Source organism: Pseudophryne corroboree, unplaced genomic scaffold (genome assembly GCF_028390025.1).
Source record: "Pseudophryne corroboree isolate aPseCor3 unplaced genomic scaffold, aPseCor3.hap2 scaffold_1149, whole genome shotgun sequence".
In the NCBI taxonomy this organism is placed as follows: Eukaryota; Metazoa; Chordata; class Amphibia; order Anura; family Myobatrachidae; genus Pseudophryne; species Pseudophryne corroboree.
In genome coordinates, this window is record NW_026967774.1 from 171,007 (window position 1) to 181,094 (window position 10,088).

Below are 10,088 nucleotides of genomic sequence, written 5' to 3' on the forward strand. Positions count from 1 at the left end.
AGTGGTAACATGTATATTGCAAAAAGCATAGGAAATAGAAGAACCTTGAAGAACAACGCATGGCATTGATGAGAATACTCCAGAAGATTAAAATGGTTCCTCACCTGAGTGATGTCTATTGTGCTGATTTATTTCTCAGAGTATGGAAATGGCCTCTCACTTGTGACTTCGCTGAAGTGTAACAAGTTGTGATTTCTATGTAAAACATTTCACACACTCAGAACATGGAAATGGCTTTTTCCGTCTGACTTCTCTGATGTGTAAAAAGATCTAATTTCCGTGTAAAACATTTCCCACATTCTGAGCAAAAAATGGCTTCTCACCTGTGTGACTTCTCTCATGTTTAATAAGATCTGATTTGTGTGCAAAACATTTCCCACACTCAAAACATTGAAATGGCCTCTCACCTGTGTGACTTCGCTGATGTGTAACAAGTTGTGATTTCCAGGTAAAACATTTCCCACACTCATAGCAAGAAAATGGCTTCTCACCTATGTGACTTCTCTCATGTTTAATAAGATGTGATTTCTGGATAAAACATTTCCCACACTAAAAGCAAGAAAATGGCTTCTCGCCTGTGTGACTTCTCTCATGTTTAATAAGATGTGATTTCTGGATAAAACATTTCCCACACTCAGAACAGGAATACGGCTTCTCACCTGTGTGACTTCTCTGATGTGTAACAAGAGCTGAGTTCTGTGCGAAACATTTCCCACACTCAGAACAGGAATATGGCTTCTCACCTGTGTGACTTCTCTGATGACAAACAAGATCTGGTTTCGATGAAAAACATTTCCCACACTCAGAACAGGAAAACGGCTTCTCACCTGTGTGACTTCTCTGATGTCTAATAAGAACTAATTTGTATGCAAAACATTTCCCACACTCAAAACATGGAAATGGCTTCTCACCTGTGTGACTTCTCTGATGTCTAACAAGAACTGATTTCTGTGTGAAACATTTCCCACACTCAGAACATGGAAATGGCTTCTCATTTGTGTGACTTCTGTGATGTATAATAAGATCTGATTTCCGTGCAAAACATTTCCCACACTCAGGACATGGAAATGGCTTCTCACCTGTGTGACTTCTCTGATGTCTAATAAGAACTGAATTGTATGCAAAACATTTCCCACACTCAGAACACAGAAATTGCCTCTCACCTGCCTTACCGGTCTGTGGGTTAATAGGCTTTGTGTTCTGTGTAAAACATTTGGCATCTATAGCACATGGAAACTCTGTATCTACTCTCAGAGCTGTACCAGATACACCAATATCAGAGTGATCAGGAGAATATTTTGCAGGATCAGAGGGACCAGCTGATAGAGCTGGATGTATAATTGGGGTAATGGGGTTATCTCCTGGAGAATCCTGTCTACTGTCATTATCTTTTATGTCACAATCCGGGGATAACATTAGATGTCCTTCTGAGATATTCCTGCTTGTGTGTCCACCTGCTGGAAATAAAATACATTATGGAAATGTGACATTTTCTGTAACAATATTAATATTGGCCCTCATTCCGAGTTGATCGGTCGCAAGGCGAATTTAGCAGAGTTACACATGCTAAGCCTACGCCTACTGGGAGTGTATCTTAGCTTCTTAAAATTGCGACCGATGTATTCGCAATATTGCGATTACAAACTACTTAGCAGTTTCAGAGTAGCTTCAGACTTACTCTGCCTGTGCGATCAGTTCAGTGCTTGTCGTTCCTGGTTTGACGTCACAAACACACCCAGCGTTCGCCCAGACACTCCTCCGTTTCTCCAGCCACTCCTGCGTTTTTTCCGGAAACGGTAGCGTTTTCACCCACACGCCCCTAAAACGCCGTGTTTCCGCCCAGTAACACCCATTTCCTGTCAATCACATTACGATCGCCGGAGCGATGAAAAAGCCGTGAGTAAAAATACTATCTTCATTGTTAAATTACTTGGCGCAGTCGCAGTGCGAATATTGCGCATGCGTACTAAGCGGATTTTCATTGCGATGCGATGAAAAATACCGACCGATCAACTCGGAATGAGGGCCATTGTAAACAATAGGAGAAGACAACTCTCTGGGACAATTAATTGTAAATGGGTGTGTATAATAAAACAACTTTTAATAAAGGCTTTATACTATTGTGTCTCAGATGATCATTGTGTCCACCCTCCTGAGAACACTCACAATAACAAATGTAATATTATAATAAGACTTAGATATCTCTCTCTTACCCTGGTAACTAACCATGAAGTATAAATGGAGATGTAGTCACTTGCCAAGTCCTATGTCAGCACCAATGTAAAACAATGGATGGGGAATATATTGTATGAATTGGAGATTCTAGATGAACAATAACATCAGTCATATGAGCTGATGGATCAGAGAAATGTCTCCTAACGTTACTCCTGGAAGCATTGGTAAAGTAGCATTCCTTTATGTGTGTGCTCATACGCTGGTAAGCCTGTACAAGTGTTACTCACCCTTATATAAGGTATATTGCTACAGCAGAGTAGGTGTGGAACAAGGTATTTTACATGCAATACACCATATGATACCCTGTAATCATCATCTGCTAGGCTATAATCTACTTTCTCTTACGTCCTAGAGGATGCTGGGGTCCATTTAATACCATGGGGTATAGACAGGTCCTTTGGGAGCCACTGGCACTTTAAGAGTTTAATAGTGTGGGCTTGGCCCTCCCTCTATGCCCCTCCTACCAGACTCAGTTTAGAAAATGTGCCCAGAGGAGTCGGTCACAGTTAGAGGAGCTCCTAGGAGTTTTCTTAGTTTTTTATTTTCTACAGTTAGTTAGGTTACAGGAAAGCTGCTGGCAACAGTCTCCCTGCTTCGTGGGACTTGGGGGTGGGGGGGTCGGGAATAGGAACCAACTTCCTGAAGAGTTAATGGTTCTCTACTCCGCTGACAGGACACTGAGCTCCTGAGGGTGCTGATCACAAGCCCATGAGGCGACTGCTCACTCCTGCAACACGGCCGCCACCCCCTAACAGAGCCAGAAGAAAGAAAAGTGGCGAGTATAGCGCCGGCGTCCCGGTTAGCGGCAGGGTATGGCGGCACAAGGGTGGGAGCGCAGCTCTGACAGGCTACGCTCCAGGAAGGCTCAGCAACACACAGTGTAGGCGCTTTGAGGGGCGTCCTGAGTCAGCGCGGATAAACCCTACACTGGTCACGCAGCTAACAGGCTAATCTCCCTGTTAGCACTAAAATCCTCAGGCCAGTATAAACAATTAGTGCGGGAAGCCGCACGCCATTACAAGGGGCGGGGCTTCCTCTCAGAGCGGATCCAGCACTCACCAGCGCCATTTTCTCCCTGCAGATCATAGGAACTAGGACACTGACAGGGAACGCTGCCCTCCCTATTAAGGTTAGTTAGCACCGGGCTTTTATCATAACTACCTACAGGGGCGCTGTGTGGCTGGCTCCTTATACTCTGTGACTCTCTGAAGGTACTCTGGGGGAAACTGTGTCTGACATTTTCCTGTGTGTGTGTGTGTGTGTAACCACATTACCAGAGTGTGTATCTTCTCCTGAGGAGTCTATTCCATGTACTCAGGACTGCAATGTGCTGTCTCAGCCTTCTGAATCCGAACCCCCATGGGTGGATTCTTTAAGGCGAATGATATCCCAGATTTCAACATGGATGTCACATAATAAGAGACGCAGTTTTTGAGACAATCTGTGGAGTGTTTGAAATATTCAGCTCCCACTACTTCATCTAAAACCCCACCTACATACCCCAAAAAAGTACACTTGCCCAGATAATGCAAGCTGACACTAATACCGACTCTGATACAGGGGACGGTGAGGGGGATATGCAGGGGGAGCATGCATCCCTTGCTAAAGGGATGCAGCTAATGATTGAAGCCATTAGGGATGTTTTGCATATTTCTGAGAAGGTCCAGAACAAGTAGAGGAATCTTATTTTACAGTAAATAAGAAGTCCTCACTTACCTTCCCTGCTTCTGTGTTAAACTCCTTGTTTGAAAAATCCTGAGAAAACCCAGAGAAAAAATTACAGATCCCTAAAAATTCTCATTGCTTTCCCTTTCCCTGAAGAGAATAGAAAAGTGGGAAAACCCACCTATTGTAGACGCTTCTGTATCTAGGCTGTCTACAAAGGTGGTTTTACCTGTCCCTGGTTCAACCGCCTTAAAGGAGCTGGCTGACCGCAAGATTGAGACTACGCTCAAATCACTATACACTGCTACAGGCATGGCTTTAAGGCCCACTATTGCTTGTGCGTGGATTTCTAAAGCCATAGTAAAGTGGTCAGGCACCTTACTAGAGGACTTAGATACTATGGATAGGAGTGACACTGACTTGTTTTTACGTCACATACAGGATTCTGCAGGCTTCATGGTGGAGGCCATGAAGGACATTGGCCTGCTACTTCCATGGCTGTCTCGGCACGCAGAGGACTCTGGCTACGCCAATGGACTGCGGATGCAGAATCCAAGAAAAGTGTGGAGAACCTGCCATTTACAGGTCAGGCACTATTTGGGGACGCATTGGATGCGTGGATTTCCACGGCGACTGCGGGTAAGTCGACATTTCTTCTCTCCGCAGCAGCCCTAGCTAGGAAATCTTATCCTACACCTACACTGCAGTCCTTTTGGACTGGAAAATGTAAAAAATCCAAACCCCCTCACACCTTCTTTAGAGGAGGTCAGGGAAGATCCCAAAAACCTGCACCAACAGGTTCCCAGGAACAGAAACCAGGTTCAGCTTCCTCCAAATATTCAGCATGATGATGGACCTATCAGCCTGGACATTAGGCAAGTGGGAGCGAGACTAAAAGATTTCAGTCATGTCTGGGCGTCATTATGCCTAGACCCCTGGGTGAAGGATATTGTTACCCAGGGGTACAGACTGGAGTTTCAGGAACTCCCACCTCACAGATTCTTCAAATCAGGCTTACCAGCTTCGCTGACAAAAAGTGCTATCCTTCAGGAAGCCATTCAAAAATTGGTACAAACAAATGTCATTGTTCCAGTTCCACCTCACCCAAAAACCAAGGGTTATTACTCAAACCTGTTTGTGGTACCAAAACCGGGCGGTTCGGTAAGGCCTATATTGAACCTGAAGACGTTGAACCCCTACTTAAGGGTTTTCCAATTCAAGATGGAGCCTCCGAGAGCGGTGATCTCAGGTCTGGAGGAGGGGGAATTCCTAGTATCCCTGGATATCAAGGATGCGTACCTTCACATTCTGATCTGGCCACCTCACCAGGCCTATCTACGGTTTGCACTACAGGACTGTCACTATCAGTTCCAGACGTTGCCATTTGGCCTCTCTACAGCACTGAGGGTGTTCACCATGGTCATGGCAGAGATAATGCTCCTCCTACGCAAACAGGGAGTGAACATAATTCCATATCTGGACGATCTGCTGATAGAGGCATCTTCCAAGGAGAAGCTGTTGCAGAGTATTGCGCTCTCAACTCAACTACTCTGGGATCATGGGTGGATCCTGAACCTTCCAACGTCACATTTGGCACTGACAAGGAGACTGCCCTTCCTGGGGATGATACTCGACACGGAGCTTTGGTACATCTCCATGGTACTAAATGGACCCCAGCATCCTCTAGGATGTAAGAGAAAATAGGATTTTAATTACCTACTGGTTAATCCTTTTCTCGTAGTCCGTAGAGGATGTTGGGCGCCCCCGTCCTGTGCTTCGTATTACTGCATTGTTACTTGGTTCAGAATTGTTGGTTTAGCCGTTGCTGAAGTGTTCCAAGTTGGTGAGTTTGGCTTTTTTGTTATGTGTGAGCTGGTGTGAATTTCACCACTATCTGTGTATTTCCTTCTCTCGAAGTATATCCGTCTCCTCGGGCACAGTTTCTAGACTGAGTCTGGTAGGAGGGGCATAGAGGGAAACTAGCCCACACTATTAAACTCTTAAAGTGCCAGTGGCTCCCAACGGACCCGTCTATACCCCATGATACTAAATGGACCCCAGCATTCTCTACAGACTACGAGAAAATAGGATTTTACTCACCGGTAAATCTATTTCTCGTAGTCCGTAGTGGATGCTGGGACTCCGTAAGGACCATGGGGAATAGCGGCTCCGCAGGAGACTGGGCACAACTAAAGAAAGCTTTAGGACTACCTGGTGTGCACTGGCTCCTCCCACTATGACCCTCCTCCAGACCTCAGTTAGGATACCGTGCCCGGAAGAGCTGACACAATTAGGAAGGATTTTTGAATCCTGGGTAAGACTCATACCAGCCCCACCAATCACACCGTACAACTCGTGATACTATACCCAGTTATGAAATACAATGGAGCCTCTCAACAGATGGCTCTCAACAATAACCCGTTAGTTTAACAATAACTATATACAAGTATTGCAGACAATCCGTACTTGGGATGGGCGCCCAGCATCCACTACGGACTACGAGAAATAGATTTACCGGTGAGTAAAATCTTATTTTCTCTGACGTTCTAAGTGGATGCTGGGACTCCGTAAGGACCATGGGGATTATACCAAAGCTCCCAAACGGGCGGGAGAGTGCGGATGACTCTGCAGCACTGAATGAGCAAACTCAAGGTCCTCCTTAGCCAGGGTATCAAATTTGTAGAATTTTGCAAAAGTGTTAGACCCTGACCAAGTAGCAGCTCGGCAAAGTTGTAAAGCCGAGACCCCTCGGGCAGCCGCCCAAGAAGAGCCCACCTTCCTCGTGGAATGGGCTTTTACAGATTTAGGATGCGGCAGTCCAGCCGCAGAATGCGCAAGCTGAATTGTTCTACATATCCAGCGAGCAATAGTCTGCTTCGAAGCAGGAGCACCCAGCTTGTTGGGTGCATACAGGATAAATAGCGAGTCAGTTTTCCTGACTCCAGCCGTCCTGGAAACATATATTTTCAAGGCCCTGACTACGTCCAGTAACTTGGAGTCCTCCAAGTCCCTAGTAGCCGCAGGCACCACAATAGGTTGGTTCACGTGAAAAGCTGATACCACCTTGGGGAGAAACTGGGGACGAGTCCTCAATTCTGCCCTATCCATATGGAAAATCAGATAAGGGCTTTTACATGACAAAGCCGACAATTCTGACACACGCCTGGCCGAAGCCAAGGCCAACAGCATGACCACTTTCCACGTGAGATATTTCAAATCCACGGTCTTAAGTGGTTCAAACCAATGTGACTTTAGGAAACTCAACACCACGTTGAGATCCCAAGGTGCCACTGGAGGCACAAAAGGGGCTGAATATGCAGCACTCCCTTAACAAAAGTCTGAACTTCAGGCAGTGAAGCCAGTTCTTTCTGGAAGAAAATCGACAGAGCCGAAATCTGAACCTTAATGAAACCCAATTTTAGGCCCATAGTCACTCCTGACTGTAGGAAGTGCAGAAATCAACCCAGCTGAAATTCCTCCGTTGGGGCCTTCCTGGCCTCACACCAAGCAACATATTTTCGCCATATGCGGTGATAATGTTTTGCGGTCACCTCTTTTCTAGCCTTAATCAGCATAGGAATGACTTCCCCCGGAATGCCTTTTTCCTTTAGGATCCGGTGTTCAACCGCCATGCCGTCAACGCAAGGTAAGTCTTGGAACAGACAGGGCCCCTGCTGCAGCAGGTCCTGTCTGAGCGGCAGAGGCCATGGGTCCTCTGAAATCATTTCTTGAAGTTCTGGGTGCAAAGCCCTTCTTGGCCAATCCGGAACCACGAGTATAGTTCTTACTCTTCTCCTTCTTATTATTCTCAGTACCTTGGTATGAGAGACAGAGGAAGGAACACATACACCGACTGGTACACCCTCGGTGTTACTAGAGCGTCCACAGCTATCGCCTGAGGGTCCCTTGACCTGGCGCAATATCTTTTTAGCTTTTTGTTGAGGTGGGACACCATCATGTCTACCTGTAGCCTATCCCAATGGTGTACAATCATTTGGAAGACTTCTGGATGAAGACCCCACTCTCCCGGTTAGAGGTCGCTCCGGGAATGAACACTGCTGACAGTGCTAACACATGATATTATGCCCATCGGAAAATCCTTGTGGCTTCTGCCATCGCCATCCTGCTTCTTGTGCCGCCCTGTTGGTTTACATGGGCGACCACCATGATGTTGTCTGACTGGATCAGCACCGGCTGATGTTGAAGCAGGGGTCTTGCCTGACTTAGGGCATTGTAAATGGCCCTCAGTTCCAGAATATTTATGTGTAGGGAAGTCTCCTGACTCGACCATAGTCCTTGGAAGTTTCTTCACTGTGTGACTGCCCCCCAGCCTCGAAGGCTGGCATCCGTGGTCACCAGGACCCAGTCCTGTATGCCGAATCTGCGACCCTCTAGAAGATGAGCACTCTGCAGCCACCACCACAGCAACACCCTGGCCCTTGGAGACAGGGTTATCAGCTGATGCATCTGAAAATGCAATCCGGACCTCTTGTCCAAAGATCCCACTGGAAGATCCTTGCATCTTTCCCAGGACTCGCGTGCATTGATGCACCGACACCTGTATTTGTTTAAGGAGGTCTCTGACTAGAGATGACAACTCCTTGGCCTTCTCCTCCGGGAGAAACACTTTTTCCTGTTCTGTGTCCAGAACCATACCCAGGATCAGTAGGAACCAGCTGCGACTTCGGAATATTCAGAATCCAGCCGTGCTGTTGTAGCCCTTCCCGAGATAGTGCTACTCCGACCAACAACTGTTCCCTGGACCTCGCCTTTATAAGGAGATCGTCCAAGTACGGGATTACTATAACTCCCTTTTTTCGAAGGAGTATCATCATTTCGGCCATTACCTTGGTAAATACACTCGGTGCCGGGGACAGACCAACGGCAACATCTGGAATTGGTAATGACAGTCCTGTACCACAATTTTGAGGTACTCCTGGTGAGGAGGGTAAATGGGGACATGCAGGTAAGCATCCTTGATGTCCAGTGATACCATGTAACCCCTTCGTCCAGGCTTGCAATTACCGCCCTGAGCGATTCCATTTTGAACTTGAACCTTCGTATATAAGTGTTCAAGGATTTCAATTTTAGAATGGGTCTCACCGAACCGTCTGGTTTCGGTACCACAAACATTGTGGAACAGTAACCCCGACTTTGTTGAAGGAGGGGTACCTTGATTAACACCTGCTGGAAGTACAGCTTGTGAATTTCCCTCAGTACTACCTCCCCTTTCTCCGAGGGCAGCAGGCAAGGCTGATTTGAGGTAACGGCATAAGGGAGTCGCCTCGAACTCCAGCTTGTATCCCTGTGATACTACTTGCAGAACCCAGGAATCCACCTGTGAGCGAGCCCACTGGTCGCTGAAGTTCCCGAGACGCGCCCCCACCGCACCTGGCTCCACCTGTGGAGCCCCAGCGTCATGCGCTGGACTCAGAGGAAGCGGGGGAAGATCTTTGATCCTGGGAACTGGCTGTCTGGTGCAGCTTTTTCCCTCTTCCCTTGTCGCTGTGCAGAAAGGAAGCGCCTCTGACCCGCTTGCTTTTCTGAAGCCGAAAGGACTGTACCTGATAATACGGTGCTTTCTTAGGCTGTGAGGAAACCTGAGGTAAAAAATTTTCTTCACAGCAGTTGCTGTGGATACGAGGTCCCAGAGACCATCCCCAAACAATTCCTCACCCTTGTAAGGCAGAATCTCTATGTGTCTTTTAAAGTCAGCATCACCTGTCCACTGCCGGGTCCCTAATACCCTCCTGGCAGAAAGGACATTACATTAATTCTGGATGCCAGCCGGAAAATATCCCTCTGTGCATCCCTCATATATAAGACGACGTCTTTAATATGCTCTATGGTTAGCAAAATAGTATCCCTGTCCTGACAGGGTAACAGACCACGCTTCAGCAGCACTATCCATGCTGAGGCAATTGCAGGTCTCAGTATAGTACCTGAGTGTGTATATACAGACTTTAGGATAGCCTCCTGCTTTTTATCAGCAGGCTCCTTCAAAGTGGCCGTATCCTAAGACGGCAGTGCCACCTTTTTTGACAAACGTGCGAGCGCCTTATCCCCCCTAGGGGATATCTCCCAACGTGACCTATCCTCTGGCGGGAAAGGGTACGCCATCAGTAACTTTTTAGGAATTACCAGTTTCTTACCGGGGGAACCCACGCTTCTTCACACACTTCATTCAC

The 10,088-nt window shown here is 47.0% G+C and overlaps 1 pseudogene; it reads right to left on the reverse strand.

The window, feature by feature from the left end:
• Positions 1-378: 378 nt before the first annotated feature.
• LOC134990159 (oocyte zinc finger protein XlCOF22-like) lies at positions 379-788 on the reverse strand (annotated as a pseudogene).
• Positions 789-10,088: the final 9,300 nt, after the last annotated feature.